The following is an 8,972-nucleotide window of genomic DNA, read 5'->3' as shown; positions in this document are numbered from 1 at the left end:
CCACCAACTAGGGAGAGCAGGTGCCATCTTGATGGAAGATCACCTGGGGAAAATGGAGCTCAACACTCCACCCCACACATACCCAGGGACCCCTGGAAACTTGAGCCTGGTAACTTTGTCCCTCAGACTCCCTGGGAAGGGAAGGAATGGGCAAAGGCTCGTTTCAGCTCTCACCGGCAGCTGGAATCCAACCTCTGTGGCACCTTCCAGGCAGGAAGTGCAGCTGAGGCAAAGGGAAGCAGTCTCACCCCACAGCCCAGCCCACCCCAGCGCCCCCTCCTCCCACTCCCCAGACCCTCCTAGGTGTGAGGTTAGGCTGCCATCCTGGTTCACAGGTCCCAGCCCTGTGTGAGTCACCCCTCACAGTGCTGTCCTCTGTAAGGCAGAATGGAAATCTCACAGACAGACAGGAAAGGGCTGTGTACAGTCCTCCCTCCCATATCTCACTCACTTAACAAATTTATTGAGCAAATACTGTGTCACAGGCCCTGTACTGGGGCATCTCCCTTGATAGTCCCAGCAATCCTAGCAGCACACAAACACACCCTGTTTGTGGCAGGGGCCATGCTTGCTGGACCCCCATCCTGAGATGGGCAGAGGCCACTCAGGCTCATCCTTGGCCCTGTATCCAAAGACACAGTCACTGTAGGTCTTCTGAGGTTTGAACCGTCTTAGCCAAAAGAAAGGACCAGGGAAGCCAGAGGCCACAGGCTGGGCCAGAGCCCACATGGCCACAGAGGAAGGCAGGCTACGAGGGAAGAGGCGAACAGCTGGAAGGTGGCCTAGTGAAATCTTAGCAGCTGGGCCACTGTCACCTTCAGGACCTCCAGTTCTCTGGGGCCCCAGACACCGTGAATACTGCAAGAGATTCACCAACGGATAGCCCTAGCAGCCAGGACCTGGCCCTAGACACCTGCCAACTGAGGTGTGCCAGCCCAGCCTTCTGGGAACAGGACACACAGACTCAACTGCTACTTAGTTGGGCTCCCAACCAAGGAACTTGCTGCCAGCCTGGTCTCCAAGCTGCCTACCCACTGGGAGTCCCAGGCTCCAGGGCAGGGGTCTTCTTGAGCTCCAGAATCCCCTTTGGAGCTCTGAGACACCCCTGTCCCCCCGCCCCCACACACACACAAAGCTCTTGAAGGTGGGCTCTTGAACTCAGTGTTTGAACACCAAGTCCCAGATTCAGAAAATGGGCTCAGTCCTGCACAAACTCTCCTCTAGGCCTGGTTTGCGCATCCTGGGGTTTAGCTCCCTTACAGACAGGCCCTCATCCCCCAACCAAGCTCTCTGCTCATTGTCCATCCAAGGAGGCCAAAACCAAGAGAGATGCTGGGGCCACATCTGATGTGGGGAGAACCTTGGGCAGGCTGGCTCTGATATGGATGAAAGTTGAACTGACCAAGGGTTCCCACAGCTGCCCGGCTGAGCCCACCGTTCCTCTGATGGATTCAGTCCAGCTGCCTGCTTGGCATCAAGGAAAATATGAACCTTCACTGGCAGGGCCAAACCTGGACAGAGGGAACAATGGAGCTGCCCCCTTGGGGCCAGTATGGAGCACTCTCCTGGGAGTCCAGGCTGCTTGCTGGTCTGATGGGCACTGTCCCAGGAAGAAGTGAGAGGTGTGTGTCCAAGCACAGGCTTCCCTGCCTGCCTGCCAGGGAGCTCCTGGAAGCTGGTCCTCCAGGGGTTCTGAATGCTGTAACCACCTTCTAGGAACCGCTGCTGAGCCATCCTGCCTCTGCTGCCCAGGACAAAGAATCCACAGCCACAGGAAACGGGAGCTTCAGTGCACTTGCCCGGGTCCAAGCTGTCTCAAAGGAAGAACTGAAATAGGTCTGACAGAGCCCACACTCCTGGTTACACAGGAGCCTTGGAAACTGGCCGGAGGATCCACGTCCTGGCCCAGCTACTCTCCACCATTCTTGCTCCAAGGCGAATGTGATAACTTCTGAGGCCTAGAGCTGGATAATGCCAGCTCTGGGTGCTGCTACCCCCATGCCGCAGTCCCACCCCACCCTCTAATTTTTATACAAGGCTCCTTGCCATGTGACAGCCCATGACATAGTCTGATGCACGATAAAACGATTATTTCTTTATCTGGCAATTGTGGCAGTGACTTTATTATTTTTTACTAGAACAGGGTAAAAAGAAAGACACACAAAAAAATGAGTATTTACTAAATATATTCTTATAAAACACTGTTGCCTGTGTATGCTGGTAGCTCAGGCCTGTAATCCTAGCTACTCAGGAAGCTGAGATCTAAGGATTGCAGTGTGATGCCAACCCAGCCAGGAAAGTCAGTAAGACTCTTATCTCCAGTTAACCACCAAACAGCGGGAAGTAGACATGTGGCTCAAGTGGTAAATCACCAGCCTTTAGCAAAAAAATCTCAGAGACAGAGCTCAGGCCCTAGGTCTAAGCTCCAGGAACAGCACAAAAACAAAATAAGCAGAACCATTACCAAGCACATTCTAGACATGGAGACCTCCTTGTTTCTTTTGAACTGGTTTAAGGCCCACAAGGACTACATAGCTGCTCTCTGAAATTCCCCCATGAACATACAGCTGTTCTGTTTTTCTGAGCTGACATGACCAGCTATTTCAACCTTGGCCTTTCCAGGAGTACTGATGTGGAAAGGAGGATCTGGTGAAGTGGGTGTTGACAAAGGAAGTTGGAGTCAATGGAAAAGAACTAAGTTGTGCCCCGGGTCAAAGGAATCAAGGTCTGTCGCTGATGGTATGAATGGAACCAGCCAGAATAAGGACTTGGGTAGAGAACTATTTATAACCAAGCAAAAGCACCAGCCTAGGCTCCCTGCTGAAGAGACCCAGGAGCCCTCCTTCAAGTGTGTGAGCTCCTCCTTGCTAAGGGAGCAGGGGCCTGTCCCCACTCTCACCGCAGCCAGTGCACACAGTCCAGGAGCAGTTAAGAACTGTACTTGGCTTTCCAAACACTGAGTGAGTGACAGGAGAGCTGGAGGAAAGTGTTCTCAGTACAGCAGGGCACACATAGTTCTGTGCAGACGTGGTAGGAGGTGGTCTTCCTAAGGGTTGGTGGAAAAGCACACTGCATGCTCCAGTCAGGAACAGAGGTGGGAAGATCAGGAAGATGGCACCAAGAAGTGAAGGTGTCTGTGCTAGGCATTTTCTTTTTTTTTTTTTTTTTTTGGTCAGTCATGGGGCTTGAACTCTGGGCCTGAGTACGTTTCTGGGCTTTTTTTGCTCAAGACCACCACTTTAAGCCACAGCACCACTTCCGATTTTCTAGTGGTTAATTGGAGATTAGAGTCACACACGTTCCAGCCCAGGCTGGCTCTGAATCATGATCCTCAGATCTCAGCCTCCTGAGAAGCTAGGAGTACAGGTGAGAGCCACCAGCACCCAGCTCATGCCAGCCATTTTCTAGATTTCAAAAAGGTCTCAGATGTTGAAATCAGACCTGGGTTTGAATCCTACCCAATGCTTCCAATCTCTCGCTTGTGGATCCTTCATTAATTCATTCTTGGCCTCTCTGGAACATGTTTATCCATCTGTAGCATGGGGCTTCCCCCAACCACATGCTTCAAATGGAACTAAATTAAAAAAGAAATTTCTTGGGGGTAGTAAGATAACCTAAGTAAAGCTAAACAAATGGCAACCTTTATTATAGCAGTTATGGTTGCTATCAGATGATGAAGGGGCTAGAAGAGGGGATTAAATGGTGGGGGTGGGCAGAGACAGTGTGGACAGGCAAGGAGCGGAAGCAGACACCTGGCCTTGGCCCCAAGTCAGGTCGATCTAGAAGAGTCCCAGGTAGCAGAGGCTCACTGAGGCCAGGAGGCTGCCTCAGCAAGGTCAGGGCAGTGCTGACCCAAGCACCAGCTGGAGGAGCTAAGCTGAGGTGGACAGTGGGCAAAGAACAGGGCCAAAGGGTGCACCAGGAGTGGAGGGAAGAAGGTTTTCAGCACCCAGGCTGGGTTGGTGGTGGAAAGGCTGTGTCTATACTGCATCCTGGCACCTGCCCTGGGAGCTCAGGCCTGAACGTCTCTGGGAGAGGTGTGAAATACAGAGATGCCTGTTCCTGAACAGGCCTAAGGTTAACTCTAGCCTGCACAAGGGCAAGAACACAGGAACACAGGTAGAAGGGAAGTAAAGAAAGCAGGCAACTGACTGGAGCTAAGAAGGGCTAGAAAGTAAGTGAGGAAAAGACAGGATGGGAGGACACATAGAGGAACAGAGAGCAAGACACAGGAGGGACCAGTCGGGTGGGCAGTGGCTGAGTAAAGAGTAGAAAGTGGCAGGCTTCAGAAGGCCTCAGATTCAGAGGGGGAGGTGGGAGGTGCCTAAGAATAGGGGGATGGGGAGAGCGTGGCCTGGCCCAGGCAATGACTTCATAGGCATCTCCCTTCATTCCTTCCTGAGCTGCCAATCCTGGTGACCCCCTGCCCACATCTCAAGGGTCTAGGCCAAGCAGGCGCTGACAGGGGAAAGAGGGGGCCCTTCTGGGCCAGGCCCCTAAGGCTGGCATGGTGCCTGCTGGGGGAGGAGGGGACCAGAGGCCCAGCCGTTGTCAGCATCACCGGCCAGCACTTCGGAGGCAATTAGCAGCCCAGCTGAGCTAATCCCCCGCCTGGCGAGGCCAACACAAACAGGCCCAGGCCGGGTGCACACTCGCCTCCCTGTTTGCAGAGGGGCCCAGTGGTCCGCCAAGAACAACACCAGTAACCCAGGGCCTTCTCTGGGTTAAGAGCAGGACCAGAGTTTGCTGAAGGGCTGGCAGTGCCCAACAGAGCATGCTCTGGCCAGGTGCCCTGGCTGCCCCAAAAAGGCAGCCACTGTTCCCAAGCCTTGGGCCAGCCAGCAAGAAGAAGCTGGACATAAGGAGCCATGCATTCTGTTCCACACCCCACCCCCACTCCACCCATGCCACCTGTGAGGGAGAAGGCCCAGCTCAGGCCTGGGCCACCTCCACCAGCCTAACAACGAAGGCCAGGAGAGGCCGGTCCTAGGTTACTGGCTCCATGCTGGATACACAAGCTGAGAGCCAACTGACACCTGGGTCCCACTCTCAAGGAGCTGTCTACCGAGGGAACAGACCTTGGGGCAGGGCCCTGAGTACCCTCCAGAGCTGGTGGGGCTGAAGTAGAGCCCCATAACAAAAAAGACCAAGGGTATACTGCAAGAGAAGAAACAACCTGAGGCCTACACATTGACAAACTGGGAGGTGGTGCCAAGGAGGGCAGAAGGGACCTAGGGCAGAAGGGCCTCGTCACAAACTAGCCCTGGACCAGGAAGTGGCAACTCTCAGGGCTTGGCAAATTCAAATGAACCAACTCTAGGAGAGGACAGGTCACAGACAAGGCCTTCTCTCCATCCCCCTCCTCTGGGTTCCAGATCTATTTCATCAGACCTAGCCAGGCCTGGGAACACCTTCTCTGAAAGCCACCTACCCAGGGACCCCTTCTCTGCACGCTCCTAGCCCTCATAGTCTTGGCCAGTGACAAAGGGTACAAATGGACTGTACAGCAAACGACAGAATCCCTGAGTGGGCCGGGAGCAGCCGGGACATGGAACTGATGGTAACACTCAATGCTGTCCCATCTTTGGAGCACATCATCAACTGTAGGTCAGGCCCACACTAAGGCACTTAGTGGCATTATCTCAGGTGGGAGGCAAGAGCTAATGGCTGAACGTAAGTATTTGTTTCCTGGTGGCTAAGACAGCTAAACATCAGGTGTATGATTTATCTGCACTTTGGGATGAGGCTGGAAAGACTTCCTGAAGGATGAAGGATTCTGGTCAGGATGCAGTATGTCACTAGAGCCCACAAGTCTCCACTTCCCTCATCTGCCTTTGATGCTTCCTGGCCAGAGGGCTGCCAGCCTGGAGTTATCCCCTCCCAGCAAAACAGCAGCATCTATCCTTGTCTGGGCAGGGCTGGGCTGACCACCCGCCCTGCCTAGGACCTATAGTTGCTCTGCACACAGCTTTCTCTTTAGGCAGAGAGTGTGAGGGAGGCTGGAGTTGTACCCGTAGGGCTGACAAAGCCATAGTAGGAAACAGCGTCCATCCCCATAACCCCCTCCCCAGCCCCAATTGGTACAGTGAACACTAGGCCCATCTCCAAGCCTGACAGGTGGATTGTCAGGTTCCTGCCCAAAGCTGAAACCCCTTCTGGGCTATGCCACAGCTGGCTTTAGAGCAGCCAGCCTGACCCAAGGTACAGAGGAGGTGATTAGTCCTTTCCCCTTCAGTTCAGCCAAACAGGGAAGAAATTTTCAAAAGATCTTTTCCTTGGAAACTAAAGGAAAACAAATAGATCATACGCACACAGAAACAAGCAATCCCTCAGCCAGACCTTAACCAGCACCAAACCAGGGCCTTCTAGAGAGATGCTCATTTTCTTCCCTTCTTCAGGGAGCCTACTTTCAGCCCCAGGGCTGGCAGCCTGGAGCCTAAAGCAAGCCAGCAATCTCATCTGCAAAATCAGATACAAAGGTAGCCCCAAGCCAGGCTGGACCAGTGAATCTAAAACCTCAGCTCCCTATGTCATCCTCAGCCACACACCCACATTCTGTCTGTGGGAAGACCAAGTGAGCTGAGACACAGAGGAGCGTGCTCTGCAGACGAAGAAGGGCCACTAAGGATGCTGACAGTCAGGCTGGGAAGGTGGCTCAGTGGTAGAGCACTTGCCTTGCATGCTTGAGGCCCTGGGTTCGATTCCTCAGCACCACATAAGCAGGAAAAAAAATGGCGGAAGTGGTGCTGTGGCTCAAGTGGTAGAGTGTTAGCCTTAAGCTGAAGAGCTGAGGGACAGCGCCCAGGCCCAGAGTTCAAGCCCCACGACCGGACCCAAAAAAAAAAAAAAAAAGGATGCTGACAGTGACCTCTGCCAGAGCCCTGCCCCCTTCACTAGGAGTGAGGGAACACAGACAGACATGTGGGTGTGTGGAGTGCCACTGCAGGTTCCTGTCTCGCAGGTTTGGGCTGACACTAGGATCTGCTGGTTCTCCCTTCATCAGTTTTCTTTCTTTTCTTTTCTTTTCTTTTTTTGTCAGTCGTGGGGCCTGAACTCTGGGCCTGGGCGCTGTCCCTCAGCTTCTCAGCTCAAGGCTAGTGCTCTACCACTTGAGCCACAGTGCCACTTCCGGCTTTTTCTGCTTACGTGGTGCTGAGGAATCGAACCCAGGGCCTCATGCATGTGAGGCAAGCGCTCTACCACTGAGCCACCTTCCCAGCCCCCCTTCCTCAGTTTTCTAGAGCCACCTCCTCCTCCCTCTTTCCAGCACCTCCTGCAGCTCAGGCTTCCTCCTCCCATCCCCTTCTGGGACAGCAGCTGGAGCCACCTGGGAAGCTTCAGGAAGGGTGATGGTTATCACAGTCAGGACAGGATGAGTGGCTGCCCCTCTGATTCATCAAAGAATTAGGATGGATCCAGAGAAGTGATCAGGAGGATGTGGGATTGCTATGAATTCAGGCTGCTCCAATGCACAAAGAGAGACTGAGAGAAAGGCAGCACACTCCTTCAAATCAGAAGGGGCAGATCTTAAACCTCTGTGGGAGAAATCTCAGAGCTAAAGCTGCACAGATCTGAGTGGCACCCTTTCCTGACCCTCCCTGCCAGGTGGCCTCTGACAGGTTATCCCACAGAAGTATCAGTGGACCCATCTAGAGTGTCTCAGAGACTCCACTGAGACATGAACCACAGTGCAGGGAAGTGTCATGAAGTTCCCTTCACTTCTGACCTAGGTCAGAGGCCACAGCCAAATGTTTGATAGTGACACTCAAACCCAGGCATACCAACGCTCTCCTCTCAGAACCTAGGATGCACTCAGTACAGTGTGAGACTGCTGAGAGACTCCCATTCTGAACCATAACAGACCTCAGCTTTGCTAGGAAGATGGGAATGGTGAGCAACTCTCTCCAGTAAGTCCTGGACAGCTTACCAGTGCTCCTTAAGCAAGCAAGGGGTTCCCCACACACACCTGTGGCCCTGTGTACAAAACCTCTTACTTGTTCATCCTGGCATTTCAAAGTACATCTTGTGAATAAAAATAAATCAAAAGCTGGGTACTTGTGGCTCATGCCTGTAATCCTAGCTACTCAGGAGGCTGAGATACAAGGATCACAGTTAAAAGCCAGCCCAGACAGGAAAGTTTGTTAGACTTTTATCTCCAATTAGCCACCAGAAAAACAGAAGTGGCACTGTGTCTCAAAGTGGTAGAGCACTAGCCTTGAGCAAAAAAAAAAAACTCAAGGATAGCATCCAGGCCCTGAGTTCAAGCCTCAGGACCAAAAAAAAAAAAAAAAAAAAAGCAACATAATTTTAAAAGAGGCATTCTGAACTATACATACCTTGGTGCAACAGCTGATCTACTGCTCTCCTAAAATCTAGATTTTTCTGGAGTCAAATATTCCTAACTCTACCACTTCCTTGAGTTGTTCAGTTATAAACCAGAGAGCCATGTGAAGCTAAAACAAGGCAAAGCCTCAGCACACTGCCTGTCCCACAGCCTGGGCTACGACCACTGCTGCTAACATGAACAAATGTTCTTGTGAATCCTGCACCAACAGATGCCTGATCTAGACCCAAACTTCAGCTGGACAGAAGACACCCTTTGCAGACGAAAGGACTGGGTCCTGTCACAGGTCTATGCTTCCCACGGCACATGCCACATGCTCTCTCTCTCTCTCTCCCCCCTACACACACACACACTGTTGCTTACATGTTCATATCCCCAAACTATACAAACTATACTCTTTCAGGCTGGAATGTGGAGCTTCTATTTCCTCAGGGTTTTTTTTGGGGGGGGGGGGTGTGAATGGGGGGACAAAAGAAGTGGTGAATAAAGTTCGGATGAATTGAATACTGCAGGCTTAGGTGGGGAGGAGGGAATGGAGTACCACCATGTGTGAACATTAGACAAGTACAACACTGACTCCCTGGTGGACTACAAAACAGTGTGCGCATCCCTTAAAGTTGCAAAATGC

This window comes from Dipodomys spectabilis, unplaced genomic scaffold, assembly GCF_019054845.1.
Source record: "Dipodomys spectabilis isolate Male_0828 unplaced genomic scaffold, ASM1905484v1 ptg000118l, whole genome shotgun sequence".
In the NCBI taxonomy this organism is placed as follows: domain Eukaryota; kingdom Metazoa; phylum Chordata; class Mammalia; order Rodentia; family Heteromyidae; genus Dipodomys; species Dipodomys spectabilis.
This window is presented reverse-complemented; position numbering follows the sequence as displayed.